Here is a 23,552-nt window from a genome sequence, read left to right as displayed (position 1 = left end):
TTTTAACAGCCCAATCTGGCCAGTGCGTTAGTCTAGTGATGAGTGGAGACCAACTGTAGGCTATCGTGGCCTGAATGAAGTTACAGCACACTGAGTGCTGCTGTGCCTGACATGCTAGAGCTGCAATTTGAACTGGAGTCAAAGGCAGTGAAGTGCGATGCTACAATTGACATTGCTCATGCATTTTTCTCTATTCCTGTAGCAGCAGAGTGCAGGCCGCAGTTTGCTTTCACCTGGAGGGGCAGCCAGTACACATGGAATCGCTTGCCCCAGGGGTGGAAACACAGTCCTACCATCTGCCATGGGCTGATCCAGACCACGCTGGAGCAAGGTGAAGCTCCAGAACACTTGCAATACATTGATGACATCATCGTATGGGGCGACACAGCGAAAGAAGTCTTCAAAAAAGGTGAGAGAATAATTCCTATTCTTTTGGATGCTGGTTTTGCCATAAAATGAAGCAAGGTCAAGGGACCTGCACGAGAAATCCAGTTTTTAGGAATAAAATGGCAAGATGGCCGTCGTGAGATCCCAATGGAGGTGATCAACAAAATTGCAGCAATGTCTCCACCTACTAATAAAAAGGAGACACAGACTTTCTTGGGCGTTGTAGGTTTTTGGAGAATGCACATTCCTGACCACAGCCACATTGTGAGCCTCTCTATCGAGTGACTCGTAAAAAGAACCAATTTGAGTGGGGCCCTGAACAACGCCAAGCCTTTGAACAAATGAAGCGTGAGATAACTCATGCGGTGGCCCTTGGACCAGTCCGAACTGGACTAGATGTTAAAAATGTGCTCTACACCGCAGCCGGAGATAATGGACTTACCTGGAGCCTCTGGCACAAAGCACCAGGAGAAACCCGAGGTCGACCCTTAGGTTTTTGGAGTCGAGGATACAAAGGATCTGAGGCCAACTGTACTGCAACTGAAAAGGAGATACTGGCAGCATATGAAGGAGTTGGAGCTGCTTCAGAAGTGATGGGCACTGAAGCACAGCTCCTCCTGCACCTCGACTGCCGGTGCTGAGCTGGGTGTGCAAAGGGACGGTTCCCTCTCCACATCATGGCACCGAAGTTACATGGAGTAAATGGATTGCACTGATCACACAACGAGCTCGAATTGGAAGTCCCAACCGTCCAGGGATATTAGAAGTGATTACAGACTGGCCAGAAAGCAAAGACTTCGGGATGTCTGCAGATGAGGAGGAAGTAAAACGTGCTGAAGAAGCACCACCATATAATCCGCTTTCAGAGACTGATAAGCAGTGTGCACTGTTCACAGGTGGATCCTGTCGTCTGTAGGAAAACATCGACGGTGAAAGCTGCTGTGTGGAGTCCCACACGACAAGTTACAGAAGCCACTGAAGGACAAGGTGAATCCAGTCAGTTTGCAGCAGTGAAAGCCATCCAGCTGGCTTTGGACATTGCTGAACGAGAGAAGTGGCCAATGCTTTGTCTCTATACTGACTCATGGATGGGAGCAAATGCCTTGTGGGGGTGGCTACGGCAATGGAAGAAAAGCAACTGGCAGCGCAGAGGTGAAACCATTGGGAACCACGCTGTGGGAAGACATTGCTGCTCGGCTGGAGAGCCTGCCTGGGGAAGTTGGTCATGTAGATGCTCATGTGCCTAAAAGTCGAGCCACCGAGGAACATCGAAACAACCAACAAGCGGATCAAGCTGCTAAGATTAAAGTAGCTGAGGTGGACTTGGGCTGGCAACATAAAGGTGAACTTTTCCTAGCTCGGTGGGCCCATGGTGCTTCAGGGCATCAAGGTAGAGATGCAACATACAAATGGGCTCGTGATCGAGGGGTGGATTTAACTATGGACACTGTTTCACAGGTTATTCATGAATGTGAAACTTGCGCCGAAATCAAACAAGCAAAACGGTTAAAGCCTGTATGGTATGGGGGGCGATGGTTAAAGTGTAAGTATGGAGAAGCTTGGCAGATTGATTATATTACACTTCCACAAACACGCCAAGGTAAGCGTTATGTACTTACAATGGTGGAAGCAACCACTGGATGGTTGGAAACATCTGCCGTACCTCCTGCTACAGCCCGAAATACCATCTTGGGCCTTGAGAAGCAAGTCCTTTGGTGGCTGGGTACACCAGAAAGAATTGAATCAGACAATGGTACTCATTTCAAAACCAGTATTATAGACAATTGGGCCAAAGAACATGGTATTGAGTGGGTGTATCATATTCCATATCATGCACCAGCCTCTGGGAAAACTGAAAGGTACAATGGTTTGTTAAAAACTACACTAAAGGCACTGGGTGGTGGAGCCTTTAAAAACTGGGATTCACATTTAGCAAAAGCCACTTGGTTGGTCAACACCAGGGGATCAACCAATCGAGCCGGGCCTGCCCAATCAGAAATTCTATGGACTGTAGAAGGAGATAAAGTCCCTGTAGTACACATGGAAAATATGTTAGGAAAGGCAGTCTGGGTTCCTCCTGCCTCGGGCACAGGCAAACCTATTCGTGGGATTGTTTTTGCCCAGGGACCTGGCAGCAGCTGGTGGGTGATGCTTAAGGATGGAGAAGTTCGGTGTGCACCTCAAGGGGATTTGATTTTAGGTGAAAATAGGCAATGCTGAACTGTACGATGTGAATTGCCGCACTAACAATGTTTAATAAGTGTCTTTCAGATCAAGACAATGGTGATGAAACCAGCGCTGGCTTCTTCGAGTGGCGCCCGACACCTTCTTGGAAGTTGGTGTCCTTAACCCACCAACAGGGGTCATGAGATGCACTTGGACCATTTTCCCTGCCCTGGGAGACTGTGGTGACAAAATGAACTTAATGAACTTTTCAAAGGATGGTCCACTGATTAATTACCCCTGTGTATATATGTACATATGTATATATATATATATATATATAGTAGTAGTGATTAATTAGATTGTATTGATAGATTGTATTGATAAGGTTTAAGTATTCAGTGAATGTCATATTATAAGGGGTGGAATGTCCTGGTTTTGTTAAAAACAAGTTTCTCTTTTAGTGAATTTGCCTGTCAGCTCAAGCTTCATATCAGCTGCATTTTCCTGGAGAACCAGACACATGTTTTGGTTAAACCCAGCAAGGGAATGCAAACTTATTGACAAGCACAGATGGACATCTCGCGAGAGGGGCAACGAGAAACTGGTGATCGAGAGACTGACCAACGGTGAATAACATTCCATTCACGTGAATACTTCATATAAAAGTGGGAGATCACGAGGATCTCGCCCCTTTTCCCTTTCTCCCTTTTTTCCTCATGGCCGACATCAGGAGAGGACCTTGCTGGTCGTCCCTGCGAACGGAGGCCAGTGAGAGACTGAATCCAGCTCCGGTTGGCTGCAGAGTCTGATCCAGGACTTTGGGTGCTGGCTCTGCAGTTGCTCAGACTTACAAGATTGGTTTTGTATATTTGTATTATTTTCTCTGTTCTTATCAGTAGCATCAGTAAAACATCTTGAACTTTTCCAACTCTCTCCCCTCTGTGCTTCTTCCCCTCCCGATCGCCTGTGCTGAGTGGGAAGGGGGGAGAGGGAGGGGCAAAAGGGGGAGTGGGGGGCAGAGGAGGTTGACAACACATCTGCCAGGGTTTGATTGTCACCCCGCAATCCTAACCCTCGACAGGGACAAAGGGGGACCCAGGATGTCACAATGGGCCCTGGGGACAAAGGGGGGGTCCCCAGGATGTCACAATGGGCCCCGGGGACAATGTGGGGTCCTGGGATTTCACAATGGGCCCCAGTGACAAAGGGGGTCCCCTGAATGTCACAATGGGTCCTGGGGACAATGGGGGGTCCTGGGACGTCACAATGGGCCCTGGGGACAAGTGGGGGTCCCCAGGATGTCACAATGGGCCCTGGGGACAAAGAGGGGTCCCCTGAATGTCACAATGGGCCCTGGGGGCAGGGGGGTGCAGTGGATGTCACAATGGGCCCTGGGGACAATGGGGGGCATCCAGGATGTCAGAATGAGTCATGAGGACAAGGGGGGGTCCCCATGGTGTCACAATGGGTCCCCAGTGACAAGGAGGGGTCCCCATGGTGTCACAATAGGCCCTGGGGACAAAGTGGGGTCCAAGAATGTCACAATGGGCCCTGGGGACAAAAGGGGTTGCCATGGTGCCACAATGGGCCCTGGGGTCAAAGGGGGTCCCCATGGTGCTACAATGGGCCCTGGGGACAGAGGGGGGTCCTGGGATGTCACAATGAGCCCTGGGGACAAAGGGGGTGTCCCCATGGTGCCACAACGGGCCCTGGGAGGAAGGGGATGGCCAGGATGTCACAATGGGTCCTGGGGAAAATGGGGGGTGCCCAGGATGTCACAATGGACCCTGAGGACAAGCGGGGGTCTCCATGGTGTCACAATGGGCCCCAGTGACAAAGGGGGTCCCCTGAATGTCACAATAGGTCGTGGGGACAATAGGGGGTCCTGGGACGTCACAATGGGCCCTGGGGACAAGGAGGGATCCCCAGGATGTCACAATGGGCCCTGGGGACAATGGGGGGTCCTGGGACGTCACAATGGGCCCTGGGGACAAGGGGGGGTCCCCAGGATGTCACAATGGGCCCTGGGGACAAAGAGGGGTCCCCTGAATGTCACAATGGGCCCTGGGGACAAGGGGGTGCAGAGGATGTCATAATGGGCCCTGGGGACAAGGGGGTGCAGAGGATGTCACAATGGGCCCTGGAGACAATGGGGGGTCCTGGGACATCACAATGGGCCCTGGGGACAAGGAGGGATCCCCAGGATGTCACAATGGGCCCTGGGGACAATGGGGGGTCCTGGGACGTCACAATGGGCCCTGGGGACAAGGGGGGGTCCCCAGGATGTCACAATGGGCCCTGGGGACAAGGGCGTGCCGAGGATGTCACAATGGGCCCTGGGGACAATGGGGGGTCCTGGGATGTCACAATGGGCCCTGGGGACAAGGTGGGGTCCCCAGGATGTCACAATGGGCCCTGGGGACAAGGGCGTGCCGAGGATGTCACAATGGGCCCTGGAGACAATGGGGGGTCCTGGGATGTTCACAATGGGCCCTGGGGACAAGGTGGGGTCCCCAGGATGTCACAATGGGCCCTGGGGACAAAGGGGGTCCCCACGGTGTCAGAATGGGCCCTGGGGACAAGGGGGGTCCCCACGGTGTCACAATGGGCCCTGGGGACAATGGGGGGTCCTGGGATGTCACAATGAGCCCTGGGGACAAGGGTGGTACCCACGGTGTCACAATGGGCCCTGGGCACAAGGGGGGGTCCCCATAGTGTCACAATGGACCCTGGGGACAAGGGGGTGCCGAGGATGTCACAATGGGCCCTGGGGACAATGGGGGGTCCTGGGACCTCACAATGGGCCCTGAGGACAATGGTGGGTCCCCTGAATGTCAAAATGGGCCCTGGGGACAAAGGGGGTCCCCACGGTATCAGTATGGGCCCTGGGGACAAAGGGGGGTCCGCAGGATGTCACAATGGGCACTGGGGATAAAGGGGGGGTCCCCATGGTGTCACAATGGGCCCAAGTGACAAGGAGGGTCCCCACGGTGCCACGATGGGTCCTGGGGACAAGGGCGTCCCCCAGATGTCACAATGGGCCCTGGGGACAATGGGAGGCCCCAAGGTGTTCAGAACGAGCCCTGGGGACAAAGTGGAATCCTGGAATGTCACAATGGCCCCCAGTGACAAAGGGGTTCCCCATGGTGCCACAATGGGCCCTGGGGACAAAAGGGGTCCCCAGGATTTCACAATAGCACTGGGGACAAAGGGGGGTCGTGGGATGTCACAATGGGCCCTGGGGACAAGGGAGATCCCCATGGTGTCACAATAAGCCCTGGGGACAAAGGGTGGTCCTGGGACATTTCAATGGGCCCTGGGGACAAAGGGGGGACCCCAGGATGTCACAATGGGCCCTGGGGACAAAGTAAGGTCCTGGGCTGTCACAATGGACCCTGAGGACAAGGGGGGTCCCCCAGATGTCACAATGGGCCCTGGGGACCAGGGGGGGTCCTGGGATGTCACAATGGGCCCCAGTGACAAAGAGGGTCCTCATGGTGCCACAATGGGCCCCAGTGACAAAGGGGGTCCCCTGGATGTCACAATGGGCTCTGGGGACAATGGGGGGTCCTGGGACGTCACAATGGGCCCTGGGGACAAGGAGGGCACCCCAGGATGTCACACAGGGCCCTGGGGACAATGGCGGGTCCTGGGACGTCACAATGGGCCCTGGGGACAAAGAGGGGTCCCCTGAATGTCACAATGGGCCCTGGGGACAAGGGGGTGCCGAGGATGTCACAATGGGCCCTGGGGAAAATGGGGGTCCTGGCACGTCACGATGGGCCCTGGGGACAAGGAGGGATTCCCAGGATGTCACAATGGGCCCTGGGGACAAGGGGGTGTCCCCAGGATGTCACAATGGGCCCTGCGGACAAGGGTGGTACCCACGGTGTCACAATGGTCACTGGGACAAGGGGGGGTCCCTATAGTGTCACAATGGGTCCTGGGGACAAGTGGGGTCCCCTGAAAGTCACAATGGGCCCTGGGGACAATGTGGGGTCCTGGGATGTCACAATGGGCCCCAGTGACAAACGGGGGCCCCTGAATGTCACAATGGGCCCTGGGGACAATGGGGGGTCCTGGGACGTCACAATGGGCCCTGGGGACAAGGAGGGATACCCAGGATGTCACAATGGGCCCTGGGGACAATGGCGGGTCCTGGGACGTCACAATGGGCCCTGGGGACAAGGGGGGGTCCCCAGGACGTCACAATGGGCCCTGGGGACAAAGAGGGGTCCCCTGAATGTCACAATGGGCCCTGGGCACAAGGGGGTGCCGAGGATGTCACAATGGGCCCTGGGGACAATGGGGGGTCCTGGGATGTCACAATGGGCCCTGAGGACAATGGTGGGTCCCCTGAATGTCACAATGGGCCCTGGGGACAAAGGGGGGTCCGCAGGATGTCACAATGGGCACTGGGGACAAAGGGGGGCGTCCCCATGGTGTCACAATGGGCCCAAGTGACAAGGAGGGTCCCCACGGTGCCACGATGGGTCCTGGGGACAAGGGCGTCCCCCAGATGTCACAATGGGCCCTGAGGACAATGGGGTTGCCCAGGATGTCACAATGGGCCCTGGGGACAATGGGAGTCCCCAAGGTGTCAGAACGAGCCCTGGGGACAAAGTGGAATCCTGGAATGTCACAATGGCCCCCAGTGACAAAGGGGTTCCCCATGATGCCACAATGGGCCCTGGGGACAAAAGGGGTCCCCAGGATTTCACAATAGCACTGGGGACAAAGGGGGGTCATGGGATGTCACAATGGGCTCCAGTGACAAAGAGGGTCCTCATGGTGCCACAATGGGCCCTGGGGACAAAGGGGGTCCCCTGGATGTCACAATGGGCCCTGGGGACAAGGAGGGTCCCCAGCATGTCACAATGGGCCCTGGGGACAAAGGGGGTCCCCACGGTATCAGTATGGGCCTGGGGACAAAGGGGGGTCCTGGGACGTCACAATGGGCCCTGGGGACAATGGGGGGTCCTGGGACGTCACAATGGGCCCTGGGGACAAGGGGGTGCAGAGGATGTCACAATGGGCCCTGGGGACAATGTCGGGTCCTGGGACGTCACAATGGGCCCTGGGGACAAGGGGGGGTCCCCAGGATGTCACAATGGGCCCTGGGGACAAAGAGGGGTCCCCTGAATGTCACAATGGGCCCTGGGGACAATGGGGGGTGTCCAGGATGTGAGAATGAGTCCTGAGGACAAGGCGGGGTCCCCATGGTGTCACAATGGGTCCCCAGTGACAAGGAGGGGTCCCCATGGTGTCACAATAGGCCCTGGGGACAAAGTGGGGTCCAAGAATGTCACAATGGGCCCTGGGGACAAAAGGGGTTGCCATGGTGCCACAATGGGCCCTGGGGTCAAAGGGGGTCCCCATGGTGCTACAATGGGCCCTGGGGACAAAGGGGGGTCTTGGCATGTCACAATGGGCCCTGGGGACAAAGGGGGTGTCCCCATGGTGCCACAACGGGCCCTGGGAGCAAGGGGGTGGCCAGGATGTCACAATGGACCCTGAGGACAAGCGGGGGTCTCCATGGTGTCACAATGGGCCCCAGTGACAAAGGGGGTCCCCTGAATGTCACAATAGGTCCTGGGGACAATGGGGGGTCCTGGGACGTCACAATGGGCCCTGGGGACAAGGAGGGATCCCCAGGATGTCAGAATGGGCCCTGGGGACAAAGAGGGGTCCCCTGAATGTCACAATGGGCCCTGGGGACAAGGGGGTGCCGAGGATGTCACAATGGGCTCTGGGGATAATGGGGGGTCCTGGGATGTCACAATGGGCCCTGGGGACAAGGGGGTCCCCCAGATATCACAATGGGCCCTGGGGACAATGTAAGGTCCTGGGCTGTCACAATGGACCCTGAGGACAAGGGGGGACCCCAGGATGTCACAATGAAGTCTTGGGACAAAGGGGGTCCCCAGGATGTCACAATGGACCCTGAGGACAAGGGGGGTCCCTAGGATGTCACAATGAAGTCTTGGGACAAACGGGGTCCCCTGAATGTCACAATGGGCCCTGGGGACAATGGGGGGTCCTGGGATGTCACAATGAGCCCTGCAGACTAGGGTGGTACCCACAGTGTCACAATGGGCCCTGGGCACAAGGGGGGGTCCCCATAGTGTCACAATGGACCCTGGGGACAAGGGGGTGCCGAGGATATCACAATGGGCCCTGGGGACAATGGGGGGTCCTGGGACCGCACAATGGGCCCTGAGGAAAATGGTGGGTCCCCTGAATGTCAAAATGGGCCCTGGGGACAAAGGGGGGTCCGCAGGATGTCACAATGGGCACTGGGGACAAAGGGGGGGTCCCCAGGATGTCACAATGGGCCCTGGGGACAATGTGGGGTCCTGGGATTTCACAATGGGCCCCAGTGACAAAGGGGGTCCCCTGAATGTCACAATGGGTCCTGGGGACAATGGGGGGTCCTGGGACGTCACAATGGGCCCTGGGGACAAGGGGGGGTCCCCATAGTGTCACAATGGACCCTGGGGACAAGGGGGTGCCGAGGATGTCACAATGGGCCCTGGGGACAAGGAGGGATCCCCAGGATGTCACAATGGGCCCTGGGGACAAGGGGGTGTCCCCAATATGTCACAATGGGCCCTGCGGACAAGGGTGGTACCCACGGTGTCACAATGGGCACTGGGCACAAGGGGGGGTCCCTATAGTGTCACAATGGGTCCTGGGGACAAGTGGAGTCCCATGAAAGTCACAATGGGCCCTTGGGACAATGTGGGGTCCTGGGATCTCACAATGGGCCCCAATGACAAACGGGGGTCCCTGAATGTCACAATGGGCCCTGGGGACAAAGGGCGGTCCTCAGGATATCACAATGGGCCCTGAGGACAAAGAGGGGTCCCCTGAATGTCACAATGGGCCCTGGGGACAAGGGGGTGCAGTGGATGTCACAATGGGCCCTGGGGACAATGGGGGGCTTCCAGGATGTGAGAATGAGTCCTGAGGACAAGGCGGGGTCCCCATGGTATCACAATGGGTCCCCAGTGACAAGGAGGGGTCCCCATGGTGTCACAATAGGCCCTGGGGACAAAGTGGGGTCCAAGAATGTCACAATGGGCCCTGGGGACAAAAGCGGTTGCCATGGTGCCACAATGGGCCCTGGGGTCAAAGGGCGTCCCCATGGTGCTACAATGGGCCCTGGGGACAAAGGGGGGTCCTGGGATGTCACAATAGGCCCCAGTGACAAAGAGGGTCCCCAGGATGTCACAATGGGCCCTGGGGACAAAGAGGGGTCCCCTGAATGTCACAATGGGCCCTGGGGACAAGGGGGTGCAGAGGATGTCACAATGGGCCCTGGGGACAAGGGTGGTACCCACGGGGTCACAATGGGCCCTGGGCAAAAGGGGGGGTCCCCATAGTGTCACAATGGGTCCTGCGGACAATGGGGGGTCCTGGGACGTCACAATGGGCTCTGGGGACAAGGGGGGGTCCCCAGGATGTCACAATGGGCCCTGGGGACAAAGAGGGGTCCCCTGAATGTCACAATGGGCCCTGGGGACAAGGGGTTGCAGTGGATGTCACAATGGGCCCTGGGGACAATGCGGGGTGTCCAGGATGTGAGAATGAGTCCTGAGGACAAGGGGCGTCCCCATGGTGTCATAATGGGTCCCCAGTGACAAGGAGGGGTCCCCATGGTGTCACAATGGGCCCCAGTGACAAAGGGGGTCCCCTGAATGTCACAATAGGTCCTGGGGACAAAGTGGGGTCCCCTGAATGTCACAATGGGCCCTGGGGACAATGGGGGGTCCTGGGATGTCACAATGGACCCTGGGCACAAGGGGGTGCCGAGGATGTCACAATGGGCCCTGGGGACAATGGGGGGTCCTGGGACCTCACAATGGGCCCTGAGGACAATGGTGGGTCCCCTGAATGTCAAAATGGGCCCTGGGGACAAAGGGGGGTCCGCAGGATGTCACAATGGGCACTGGGGATAAAGGGGGGGTCCCCATGGTGTCACAATGGGCCTAAGTGACAAGGAGGCTCCCCACGGTGCCACGATGGGTCCTGGGGACAAGGGCGTCCCCCAGATGTCACAATGGGCCCTGGGGACAATGGGGTTGCCCAGGATGTCACAATGGGCCCTGGGGACAATGGGAGGCCCCAAGGTGTTCAGAACGAGCCCTGGGGACAAAGTGGAATCCTGGAATGTCACAATGGCCCCCAGTGACAAAGGGGTTCCCCATGGTGCCACAATGGGCCCTGGGGACAAAAGGGGTCCCCAGGATTTCACAATAGCACTGGGGACAAAGGGGGGTCATGGGATGTCACAATGGGCTCCAGTGACAAAGAGGGTCCTCATGGTGCCACAATGGGCCCTGGCGACAAAGGGGGTCCCCAGGATGTCACAATGGGCCCTGGGGACAAAGTGGGGTCCCCTGAATGTCACAATGGGCCGTGGGGACAATGGGGGGTCCTGGGACGTCACAATGGGCCCTGGGGACAAGGGGGTGCAGAGGATGTCACAATGGGCCCTGGGGACAATGGGGGGTCCTGGGACCTCACAATGGGCCCTGAGGACAATGGTGGGTCCCCTGAATGTCAAAATGGGCCCTGGGGACAAAGGGGGGTCCGCAGGATGTCACAATGGGCACTGGGGACAAAGGGGGGGTCCCCAGGATGTCACAATGGGCCCTGGGGACAATGTGGGGTCCTGGGATTTCACAATGGGCCCCAGTGACAAAGGGGGTCCCCTGAATGTCACAATGGGTCCTGGGGACAATGGGGGGTCCTGGGACGTCACAATGGGCCCTAGGGACAAGGAGGGATCCCCAGGATGTCACAATGGGCCCTGGGGACAAGGGGGTGTCCCCAGGATGTCACAATGGGCCCTGCGGACAAGGGTGGTACCCACGGTGTCACAATGGGCACTGGGCACAAGGGGGGGTCCCTATAGTGTCACAATGGGTCCTGGGGACAAGTGGGGTCCCCAGGATGTCACAATGGGCCCTTGGGACAATGTGGGGTCCTGGGATGTCACAATGGGCCCCAGTGACAAACGGGGGCCCCTGAATGTCACAATGGACCCTGGGGACAAGGGAGATTCCCATGGTGTCACAATAAGCCCTGGGGACAAAGTGGGGTCCTGGGATGTCACAATGGGCCCTGGGGACAATGGGGGTCCTGGGACGTCACAATGGGCCCTGGGGACAATGGGGGTCCCCACGGTGCCACGATGGGTCCTGGGGACAAGGGCGTCCCCCTAGATGTCACAATGGGCCCTGGGGACAATGGGGTTGCCCAGGATGTCACAATGGACCCTGGGGACAAAGGGGGGTGCGCAGGATGTCACAATGGGCACTGGGGACAAAGGGGGGGTCCCCATGGTGTCACAATGGGTTCCCAGTGACAAGGAGGGTTCCCCATGGTGTCACAATAGGCCCTGGGGACAAAGTGGGGTCCTAGAATGTCACAATGAGCCCTGGGGACAAAGGGGGGTCCTGGGATGTCACAATGAGCCCTGCGGACAAGGGTGGTACCCACAGTGTCACAATGGGTCCTGGGGACAAGTGGGGTCCCCAGGATGTCACAATGGGCCCTGGGGACAATGTGGGGTCCTGGGATGTCACAATGGGCCCCAGTGACAAAGGGGGTCCCCTGAATGTCACAATGGGTCCTGGGGACAATGGGGGGTACTGGGACGTCACAATGGGCCCTGGGGACAAGGAGGGATCCCCAGGATGTCACAATGGGTACTGGAGACAAAGGGGGGGTCCCCATGGTGTCACAATGGGCCCAAGTGACAAGGAGGGTCCCCACGGTGCCACGATGGGTCCTGGGGACAAGGGCGTTCCCCAGATGTCACAATGGGCCCTGGGGACAATGGGGTTGCCCAGGATGTCACAATGGACCCTGGGACAAAGGGGGGTCCCCATGGTGTCACAATGGGCCCAAGTGACAAGGAGGGTCCCCACAGTGCCACGATGGCTCCTGGGGACAAGGGCGTTCCCCAGATGTCACAATGGGCCCTGGGGACAATGGGGTTGCCCAGGATGTCACAATGGGCCCTGGGGACAATGGGAGTCCCCAAGGTGTCAGAACGAGCCCTGGGGACAAAGTGGAATCCTGGGATGTCACAATGGCCCCCAGTGACAAAGGGGTTCCCCATGGTGCCACAATGGGCCCTGGGGACAAAAGGGGTCCCCAGGATTTCACAATAGCACTGGGGATAAAGGGGGGTCATGGGATGTCACAATGGGCCCTGGGGACAAGGGAGATCCCCATGGTGTCACAATAAGCCCTGGGGACAAAGTGGGGTCCTGATATGTCACAATGGGCCCCAGTGACAAAGGGGTTCCCCATGGTGCCACAATGGGACGTGGGGACAAATGGGGTCCCCAGGATGTCACAATGAACCCTGGGGACAAACGGTGATTCTGGGACATTTCAATGGGCCCTGGGGACAAAGGGGGGACCCCAGGATGTCACAATGGGCCCTGGGGACAAAGGGGGTCTCCAGGAAATCACAATGGGGTCTGGGGACAATGGAGGTTCCCCAGGATGTTCACAATAGGCCCTGAGGACAAGGGGTGGTCCCCATGGTGTCACAATGGGTCCCCAGTGACAAGGGGGTCCCCAAGGTGTCACAATGGGCCCTGGGGACAATGGGGGGTCCTGGGACGTAACAATAGGTCCTGGGGACAAGGGGGTTCCCCACAGTGTCACAATGGGCCCTGGGGACAAAGGGGGTCCGCACGGTGTTACAATGGTCCCGGGGGACAGGGGGGATGCCCAGGATGTCACAATGGGCCCTGAGGACAAGTTCGGGTCCCCATGGTGTCACAATGTGTCCCCAGTGACAAGGAGGGTCCCCATGGTGTCATGATGGGTCCCAGTGACAAGGGGGTCTCCAGGATGTCACAATGGGCTCTGGGGACAATGCGGGGTCCTGGGACGTCACAATGGGCCCCAGTGACATGGGGATCCCCAGGATGTCACAATGGGCCCTGGGGACAAAGGGGGGTCCTGGGATGTCACAATGGGCCCCAGTGACAAAGGGGGTCCCCTGAATGTCACAATGGGCCCTGGGGACAATGGGGGGTCCTGGGACGTCACAATGGGTCCTGGGGACAAGGAGGGATCCCCAGGATATCACAATGGGCCCCGGGGACAAAGGGGGGACCCCAGGATGTCACAATGGGCCCTGGAGACAAAGGGGGGTGTCGACGGTGTCAAAATGGGCCCTGGGGACAAAGGGCGTCCCCAGGATGTCACAATGGGCCCTGGGGACAATGGGGGTCCTGGGACGTCACAATGGGCCCTGGGGACAAGAGGGGATCCCTAGGATGTCACAATGGGCCCTGGGGACTAATGTGGTCCCCACGGTGTCACAATATGTCCTGGAGACAAAGGGGGGTCCCCAGGATGTCACAATGGGCCCTTCGGACAATGGGGTTCCTGGGATGCCACAATGGGTCTCCAGTGACAAAGGGGGTCCCCAGGATGTCTCAATGGGCCCTGAGGACAATGGGAGGTCCCCATGGTGTCACAATGGGTCCCCAGTGACAAGGGAGGTCTCCACGGTGCCAGGATGGGTCCTGGGGACAAGTAGGTCCCCAGGATGTCACAATGGGCCGTGGGGACAAAGAGGCTCCCCAGGATGTCACAATGGGACCTGGGGACAAGGGGGTCTCCAGGAACTCACAGTGGGCTCTGGGGACAATGGAGGTTCCCCAGGATGTTCACAATAGGCCCTGAGGACAAGGGGTGGTCCCCATGCTGTCACAATGGGTCTCCAGTGACAAGGGGGTCCCCAAGGTGTCACAATGGGTCCTGGGGACAATGGGGGTTCCTGGGACGTAACAATAGGACCTGGGGACAAGGGGGTTCCCCACAGTGTCACAATGGGCCCTGGGGACAATGGGAGTCCCCAAGGTGTCAGAACGAGCCCTGGGGACAAAGTGGAATCCTGGAATGTCACAATGGGCCCTGGGGACAATGGGGGTCCCCAGGATGTCACAATGGCCCCCAGTGACAAAGGGGTTCCCCATGGTGTCACAATGGGCCCTGGGGACAAAAGGGGTCCCCAGGATTTCACAATAGCACTGGGGACAAAGGGGGGTCATGGGATGTCACAATGGGCCCTGGGGACAAGGGAGATCCCCATGGTGTCACAATAAGCCCTGGGGACAAAGTGTGGTCCTGGGATGTCAAAATGGGCTCTGGGGACAAGGAGGATCCCCAGGATGTCACAATGGCCCCCAGTGACAAAGAGGGTCCTCATGGTGCCACAATGGGCCCTGGGGACAAAGGGGGTCCCCAGGATGTCACAATGGGCTCTGGGGACAAGGAGGGTCCCCAGGATGTCACAATGGGCCCTGGGGACAGTGGGGGGTCCTGGGACGTCACAATGGGCCCTGGGGACAAGGGGGGGTCCCCAGGATGTCACAATGGGCCCTGGGGACAAAGAGGGGTCCCCTGAATGTCACAATGGGCCCTGGGGACAAGGGGGTGCAGTGGATGTCACAATGGGCCCTGGGGACAATGGGGGGTGTCCAGGATGTGAGAATGAGTCCTGAGGACAAGGGGGGGTCCCCATGGTGTCACAATGGGTCCCCAGTGACAAGGAGGGGTCCACATGGTGTCACAATAGGCCCTGGGGACAAAGTGGGGTCCAAGAATGTCACAATGGGCCCTGGGGACAAAAGGGGTTGCCATGGTGCCACAATGGGCCATGGGGTCAAAGGGGACCCCATGGTGCTACAATGGCCCTGGGAACAAAGGGGGGTCCTGGGATGTCACAATGGGCCCTGGGGACAAACGGGGTGTCCCCACGGTGCCACAACGGGCCCTGGGAGCAAGGCGGTGGCCCCAGGATGTCACAATGGGTCCTGGGGAAAATGTAAGGTCCTGGGCTGTCACAATGGACCCTGAGGACAAGGGGGGTCCCCAGGATGTCACAATGAAGTCTTGGGACAAAGGGGTCCCCAGGATGTCACAATGAGGCCTGGGGACCAGGGGGGGTCCTGGGATGTCACAATGGGCCCCAGTGACAAAGGGGGTCCCTATGGTGCCACAATGGGCCCTGGGGACAAAGGGGGTCCCCTGGATGTCACAATGGGCTCTGGGGACAAGGAGGGTCCCCAGGATGTCACAATGGGCCCTGGGGACAAAGAGCGTCCCCAGCATGTCACAATGGGCCCTGGGGACAAAGGGGGTCCCCACGGTATCAGAATGGGCCCTGGGGACAAAGGGGGGTCCCCTGAATGTCACAATGGGCCCTGGGGACAATGGGGGGTCCTGGGATGAAACAATGAGCCCTGCAGACAAGGGTGGTACCCACGGTGTCACAATGGGCACTGGGCACAAGGGGGGGTCCCCATAGTGTCACAATGGGTCCTGGGGACAAGTGGGGTCCCCAGGATGTCACAATGGGCCCTGGGGACTAAGAGGGGTCCCCTGAATGTCACAATGGGCCCTGGGGACAAGGGGGTGCAGAGGATGTCACAATGGGCCCTGGGGACAATGGGGGGTCCCCTGAATGTCAAAATGGGCCCCAGTGACAAGGAGGGATTCCCAGGATGTCACAATGGGCCCTGGAGATAAGGGGTGTCCCCAGGATGTCACAAGGGCCCTGGGGACAATGTGGGGTCCTGGGATGTCACAATGGGCCCCAGTGACAAACGGGGGCCCCTGAATGTCACAATGGGCCCTGGGGACAATGGGGGTCCTGGGACGTCCCAATTGGCCCTGGGGACAAGGAGGGATCCCCAGAATGTCACAATGGGCCCTGGGGACAATGGCGGGTCCTGGGACGTCCCAATGGGCCCTGGCGACAAGCAGGGATCCCCAGGATGTCACAATGGGCCCTGGGGACAATGGCAGGTCCTGGGACGTCACAATGGGCCCTGGGGACAAGGGGGGGTCCCCAGGATGTCACAATGGGCCCTGGGGACAAGGGGGTGCTGAGGATGTCACAATGGGCCCTGGGGACAATGGGGGGTCCTGGGACGTCACAATGGGCCCTGGGGACAATGGGGGGTCCTGGGATGTCACAATGGGCCCTGGGGACAAAGGGGCCCCCTGAATGTCACAATGGGTCCTGGGGACAATGGTGGGGCCTGGGACGTCACAATGGGCCCTGGGGACAAGGAGGGATCCCCAGGATGTCACAATGGGCCCTGGGGACAATGGGGGGTCCTGGGACGTCACAATGGGCCCCAGTGACAAGGGGGGGTCCCCAGGATGTCACAGTGTGCCCTGGGTACAAAGAGGCGTCCCCGGAATGTCACAATGGGCCCTGGGGACAAGGGGGTGCCCTTAATGTCACAATGGGGCCTGGGGAAAATGGGGGGTCCTAAGACGTCACAATGGGCCCTGGGGACAATGGGAGTCCCCAAGGTGTCAGAATGAGCCCTGGGGACAAAGTGGAATCCTGGAATGTCACAATGGCCCCCAGTGACAAAGGGGTTCCCCATGGTGTCACAATGGGCCCTGGGGACAAAAGGGGTCCCCAGGATTTCGCAATAGCACTGGGGACAAAGGGGGGTCATGGGATGTCACAATGGGCCTTGGGGACACAGAGGGGCCCTAGGACGTAACAATCAGCCCTGGGGACAAAGGGGGGTCCCCTCAAAGTCACAATGAGCCCTGGGAACAGAGGGGGCTCCCCAGGACATCACAATGGGCCCTGGGAACAATGGGGGGTCCTGGGACGTCACAATGGGCCCTGGGGACAAAGGGGGTCCCGGGATGTCACAATGGGCCCCAGTGATAAAGAGGGTCCTCACGGTGCCACAATGGGCCCTGGGGACAAAGGGGGTCCCCTGGATGTCACAATGGGCTCTGGGGACAAGGAGGGTCCCCAGCATGTCACAATGGGCCCTGGGGACAAAGGGGGTCCCGACGGTATCAGAATGGGCCCTGGGGACAAAGGGGGGTCCCCTGAATGTCACAATGGGCCCTGGGGACAGTGGGGGGTCCTGGGACGTCACAATGGGCCCTGGGGACAAGGGGGGGTCCCTTGGATGTCACAATGGGCCCTTGGGACAATGGGGGGTCCCCAGGATGTCACAATGGGCCCTGGGGACAATGTGGGGTCCCCTGAATGTCACAATGGGCCCTGGGGACAAGGAGGTGCCGAGGATGTCACAATGGGCCCTGGGGACAATGGGGGGTCCCCTGAATGTCAAAATGGGCCCTGGGGACAAGGGGGTGTCCCCAGGATGTCACAATGGGCCCTGCGGACAAGGGTGGTACCCACGGTGTCACAATGATCACTGGGCACAAGGGGGGGTCCCTATAGTGTCACAATGGGTCCTGGGGACAAGTGGGGTCCCCAGGATGTCACAAGGGCCCTGGGGACAATGTGGGGTCCTGGGATGTCACAATGGGCCCCAGTGACAAAGGGGGTCCCCATGGTGCCACAATGGGCTGTGGGGACAAAAGGGGTGCCCAGGATGTCACAATGGGCCCAAGTGACAAGGAGGGTCCCCACGGTGCCACGATGGGTCCTGGGGACAAGGGCGTCCCCCAGATGTCACAATGGGCCCTGGGGACAATGGGGTTGCCCAGGATGTCACAATGGGCCCTGGGGACAATGGGAGTCCCCAAGGTGTTCACAACGAGCCCTGGGGACAAAGTGGAATCCTGGGATGTCACAATGGCCCCCAGTGACAAAGGGGTTCCCCATGGTGCCACAATGGGCCCTGGGGACAAAAGGGGTCCCCAGGATTTCACAATAGCACTGGGGATAAAGGGGGGTCATGGGATGTCACAATGGGCCCTGGGGACAAGGGAGATCCCCATGGTGTCACAATAAGCCCTGGGGACAAAGTGGGGTCCTGGGATGTCACAATGGGCCCCAGTGACAGAGGGGGTCCCCATGGTGCCACAATGGGCCGTGGGGACAAATGGGGTTCCCAGGATGTCATAATGAACCCTGGGGACAAACGGTGGTCCTGGGACATTTCAATGGGCCCTGGGGACAAAGGGGGGACCCCAGGATGTCACAATGGGCCCTGGGGACAAAGGGGGTCCCCTGGATGTCACAATGGGCTCTGGGGACAAGGAGGGTCCCCAGGATGTCACAATGGGTCCTGGGGACAAAGGGGGGTCCCGTGAATGTCACAATGGGCCCTAGGGACAAGGGGGTGCCGAGGAGGTCACAATGGGCCCTGGGGACAATGGGGGGTCCTGGGACGTCACAATGGGCCCTGGGGACAAGAGGGGATCCCTAGGATGTCACAATGGGCCCTGGGGACTAATGTGGTCCCCACGGTGTCACAATATGTCCTGGAGACAAAGGGGGTCCTCAGGATGTCACAATGGGCCCTTGGGACAATGGGGTTCCTGGGATGTCACACTGGGTCCCCAGTGACAAAGGGGGTCCCCAGGATGTCTCAGTGGGCCCTGAGGACAATGGGAGGTCCCCATGGTGTCACAATGGGTCCCCAGTAACAAGGGAGGTCTCCACGGTGCCAGGATGGGTCCTGGGGACAAGGAGGTCCCCAGGATGTCACAATGGGCCCTGGGGACAAAGAGGCTGCCCAGGATGTCACAATGGGACCTGGGGACAAGGGGGTCTCCAGGAACTCACAATGGGCTCTGGGGACAATGGAGGTTCCCCAGGATGTTCACAATAGGCCCTGAGGACAAGGGGTGGTCCCCATGCTGTCACAACGGGTCTCCAGTGACAAGGGGGTCCCCAAGGTGTCACAATGGGCCCTGGGGACAATGGGGGGTCCTGGGACGTAACAATAGGCCCTGAGGACAAGGGGTGGTCCCCATGATGTCACAACGGGTCTCCAGTGACAAGGGGGTCCCCAAGGTGTCACAATGGGCCCTGGGGACAATGCGGGGTCCTGGGACGTCACAATGGGCCCCAGTGACATGGGGGTCCCCAGGATGTCACAATGGGCCCTGGGGACAATGTGGGGTCCTGGGATGTCACAATGGGCCCCAGTGACAAAGGGGGTCCCCTGAATGTCACAATGGGTCCTGGGGACAATGGGGGTTCCTGGGACGTCACAATGGGCCCTGGGGACAAGGAGGGATCCCCAGGATGTCACAATGGGCCCTGGGGACAATGGGGGGTCCTGGGACGTCACAATGGGCCCTGGGGACAAGAGGGGGTCCCCAGGATGTCACAATGGGCCCTGGGGAAAAAGAGGGGTCCCCTGAATGTCACAATGGGCCCTGGGGACAATGGGGGTCCTGGGACGTCACAATGGGCCCTGGGGACACAGAGGGGCCCTAGGACGTCACAATCAGTCCTGGGGACAAGGTGGGGTCCCCTGAGAGTCACAATGAGCCCTGGGAAGAGAGGGGGCTCCCAAGGACATCACAATGAGCCCTGGGAACAATGGGGGGTCCTGGGACGTCACAATTGGCCCTGGGGACAAGGGGGGGTACCCATAGTGTCACAATGGGTCCTGGGGAAAATGGGGTCCCCAGGATGTCACAATGGGCCCTGGGGATAATGTGGGGTCCTGGGATGTCACAATGGGCCCCAGTGAAAAAGGGGGTCCCCTGAATGTTACAATAGGTCCTAAGGACAGTGGGGAGTCCTGGGACGTCACAATGGGCCCTGGGGACAAGGAGGGATCCCCAGGATGTCACAATGGGCCCTGGGGACAACGGGGGGTCCTAAGACGTCACAATGGGCCCTGGGGACAAGCAGGGATCCCCAGGATGTCACAATGGGCCCTGGAAACAATGGGGGGTCCTGGGACGTCACAATGGGCCCCGTTGACAAGGGGGCATCCCCAGGATGTCAAAATGCGCCCTGGGGCCCAGGGGGGTCCTGCGATGTCACAATGGGCCTGGGGACAAAGGGGGTCCCCTGGATGTCACAATGGACTCTGGGGACAAAGGGGATCCCCACGGTATCAGAATGGGCCCTGGGGACAAAGGGGGGTCCTGCGATGTCACAATGAGCCCTGCGGACAAGGGTGGTACCCACGGTGTCACAATGGGCCGTGGGAACAAGGGGGGGTCCCCATAGTGTCACAATGGGTCCTGGGGACAAGTGGGGTCCCCAGGATGTGACAATGGGTCCTGGGGACAATGGGGGGTCCTGGGACGTCACAATGGGCCCTGGGGACAAGAAGGGATCCCCAGGATGTCACAATGGGCCCTGGCGACAATGGGGGGTCCTGGGACGTCACAATGGGCCCCAGTGACAAGGGGGGGTCCCCAGGATGTCACAGTGTGCCCTGGGTACAAAGAGGCGTCCCCGGAATGTCACAATGGGCCCTGGGGACAAGGGGGTGCCCTGAATGTCACAATGGGCCCTGGGGACAATGGGGGGTCCTGGGATGTCACAATGGGCGCCAGTGACAAGTGGGGGTCCCCAGGATGTCACAATGGCCCCTGGGGACAAAGAGGTGTGCCCTGAATGTCACAATGGGCCCTGGGGACAAGGGGGTGCAGTGGATGTCACTATGGGCCTTGGGGACAATGGGGGGTCCTGGAATGTCACAATGGGCCCTGGGGACAATGGGGGTCCCCAGGATGTCACAATGGGCCCTGGGGACAATGGGAGTCCCCAAGGTGTCAGAACGAGCCCTGGGGACAAAGTGGAATCCTGGAATGTCACAATGGCCCCCAGTGACAAAGGGGTTCCCCATGGTGTCATAATGGGCCATGGGGACATAAGGGGTCCCCAGGATTTCACAATAGCACTGGGGACAAAGGGGGGTCCTGGGATGTCACAATGGGCCCTGGGGACAAGGGAGATTCCCATGGTGTCACAATAAGCCCTGGGGACAAAGTGGGGTCCTGGGATGTCACAATGGGCCCTGGGGACAAAGGGGGGTCCTGGGATGTCACAATGGGGCCCAGTGACAAAGAGGGTCCTCATGGTGCCACAATGGGCCCTGGGGACAAAGGGGGTCCCCTGGATGTCACAATGGGCTCTGGGGACAAGGAGGGTCCCCAGGATGTCACAATGGGCCCTGGGGACAAAGAGCGTCCCCAGCATGTCACAATGGGCCCTGGGGACAAAGAGGGGTCCCCTGAATGTCACAATGGGCCCTGGGGACAAGGGGGTGCAGTGGATGTCACAATGGGCCCTGGGGACAATGGGGGGTGTCCAGGATGTGAGAATGAGTCCTGAGGACAAGGGGGGGTCCCCATGGTGTCACAATAGGTCCTGGGGACAAAGTGGGGTCCAAGAATGTCACAATGGGCCCTGGGGACAAAAGGGGTTGCCATGGTGCCACAATGGGCCCTGGGGTCAAAGGGGGTCCCCATGGTGCTACAATGGGCCCTGGGGACAAAGGGGGGTCCTGGGATGTCACAATGGGCCCTGGGGACAAGCGGGGGTCTCCATGGTGTCACAATGGGCCCCAGTGACAAAGGGGGTCCCCTGAATGTCACAATAGGTCCTGGGGACAATGGGGATCCTGGGACGTCACAATGGGTCCTGGGGACAAGGAGGGATCCCCAGGATGTCACAATGGGCCCTAGGGACAAAGAGGGGTCCCCTGAATGTCACAATGGGCCCTGGGGACAAGGAGGGATCCCTAGGATGTCACAATGGCCCCTGGGGACAATGGGGGGTCCTGGGACGTCACAATGGGCCCTGGGGACAAGGGGGGGTCCCCAGGATGTCACAATGGGCCCGGGGGACAAAGGGGTGCCGAGGATGTCACAATGGGCCCTGGGGACAATGGGGGGTCCTGGGATGTCACAATGGGCCCTGGGGACAATTTGGGGTCCTGGGATGTCACAATGGGCCCTGGGGACAAGGGGGTCCCCCAGATATCACAATGGGCCCTGGGGACAATGTAAGGTCCTGGGCTGTCACAATGGACCCTGAGGACAAGGGGGGTCCCCAGGATGTCACAATGGGGCCTGGGGACCAGGGGGTGTCCTGGGATGTCACAATGGGCCCCAGTGACAAAGGGGCCCCCTGAATGTCACAATGGGTCCTAGGGACAATGGGGGGTCCTGGGATGTCACAATGGGCCCTGGGGACAATGGGGGGTCCTGGGACGTCACAATGGGCCCCAGTGAGAAGGGGGGTCCCCAGGATGTCACAATGGGCTCTGGGGACAAAGAGGGGTCCCCTGAATGTCACAATGGGCCCTGGGGACAATGGGGGGTCCTGGAATGTCACAATGGGCCTTGGGGACAATGGGGGTCCCCAGGATGTCACAATGGGCCCTGGGGACAATGGGGTTGCCCAGGATGTCACAATGGGCCCTGGGGACAATGGGAGTCCCCAAGGTGTCAGAACGAGCCCTGGGGACAAAGTGAAATCCTGGAATGTCACAATGGCCCCAGTGACAAAGGGGTTCCCCACGGTGTCACAATGGGCCCTGGGGACAAAAGGGGTCCCCAGGATTTCACAATAGCACTGGGGACAAAGGGGGGTCATGGGATGTCACAATGGGCCCTGGGGACAAGGGAGATCCCCATGGCGTCACAATAAGCCCTGGGGACAAAGTGGGGTCCTGGGATGTCACAATGGGCTCTGGGGACAAGGAGGGTCCCCAGGATGTCACAATGGGCCCTGGGGACAAAGGGGGGTCCTGGGATGTCACAATGGGCCCCAGTGACAAAGAGGGTCCTCATGGTGCCACAATGGGCCCTGGGGACAAAGGGGGTCCCCTGGATGTCACAATGGGCTCTGGGGACAAGGAGGGTCCCCAGGATGTCACAATGGGCCCTGTGGACAAAGAGCGTCCCCAGCATGTCACAATGGGCCCTGGGGACAATGGGGGGTCCCCACGGTATCAGAATGGGCCCTGGGGACAAAGGGGGTCCCCTGAATGTCACAATGGGCCCTGGGGACAGTGGGGGGTCCTGGGACGTCTCAATGAGCCCTGGGGACAAGGGGGGGTCCCCAGGATGTCACAATGGGCCCTGGGGACAAAGAGGGGTCCCCTGAATGTCACAATGGGCCCTGGGGACAAGGGGGTGCAGTGGATGTCACAATGGGCCCTGGGGACAATGGGGGGTGTCCAGGATGTGAGAATGATTCCTGAGGACAAGGGGGGGTCCCCATGGTGTCACAATGGGTCCCCAGT

At 59.3% G+C, this 23,552-nt stretch overlaps 1 long non-coding RNA gene across 1 annotated transcript in view; it reads right to left on the bottom strand.

The window, feature by feature from the left end:
* Positions 1-2,622: 2,622 nt before the first annotated feature.
* Positions 2,623-23,552, bottom strand: part of LOC139826192 (uncharacterized) — a 31,787-nt gene continuing 10,857 nt past the window's right edge. The window contains exon 3 of the long non-coding RNA XR_011736194.1: positions 2,623-3,522. This is a non-coding gene — a long non-coding RNA (uncharacterized lncRNA). The remainder of the gene's footprint in view (positions 3,523-23,552) is intronic.

This window comes from Patagioenas fasciata, chromosome 36 (genome assembly GCF_037038585.1).
Source record: "Patagioenas fasciata isolate bPatFas1 chromosome 36, bPatFas1.hap1, whole genome shotgun sequence".
Lineage (NCBI taxonomy): Eukaryota > Metazoa > Chordata > Aves > Columbiformes > Columbidae > Patagioenas > Patagioenas fasciata.
This window is presented reverse-complemented; position numbering and strand designations above follow the sequence as displayed.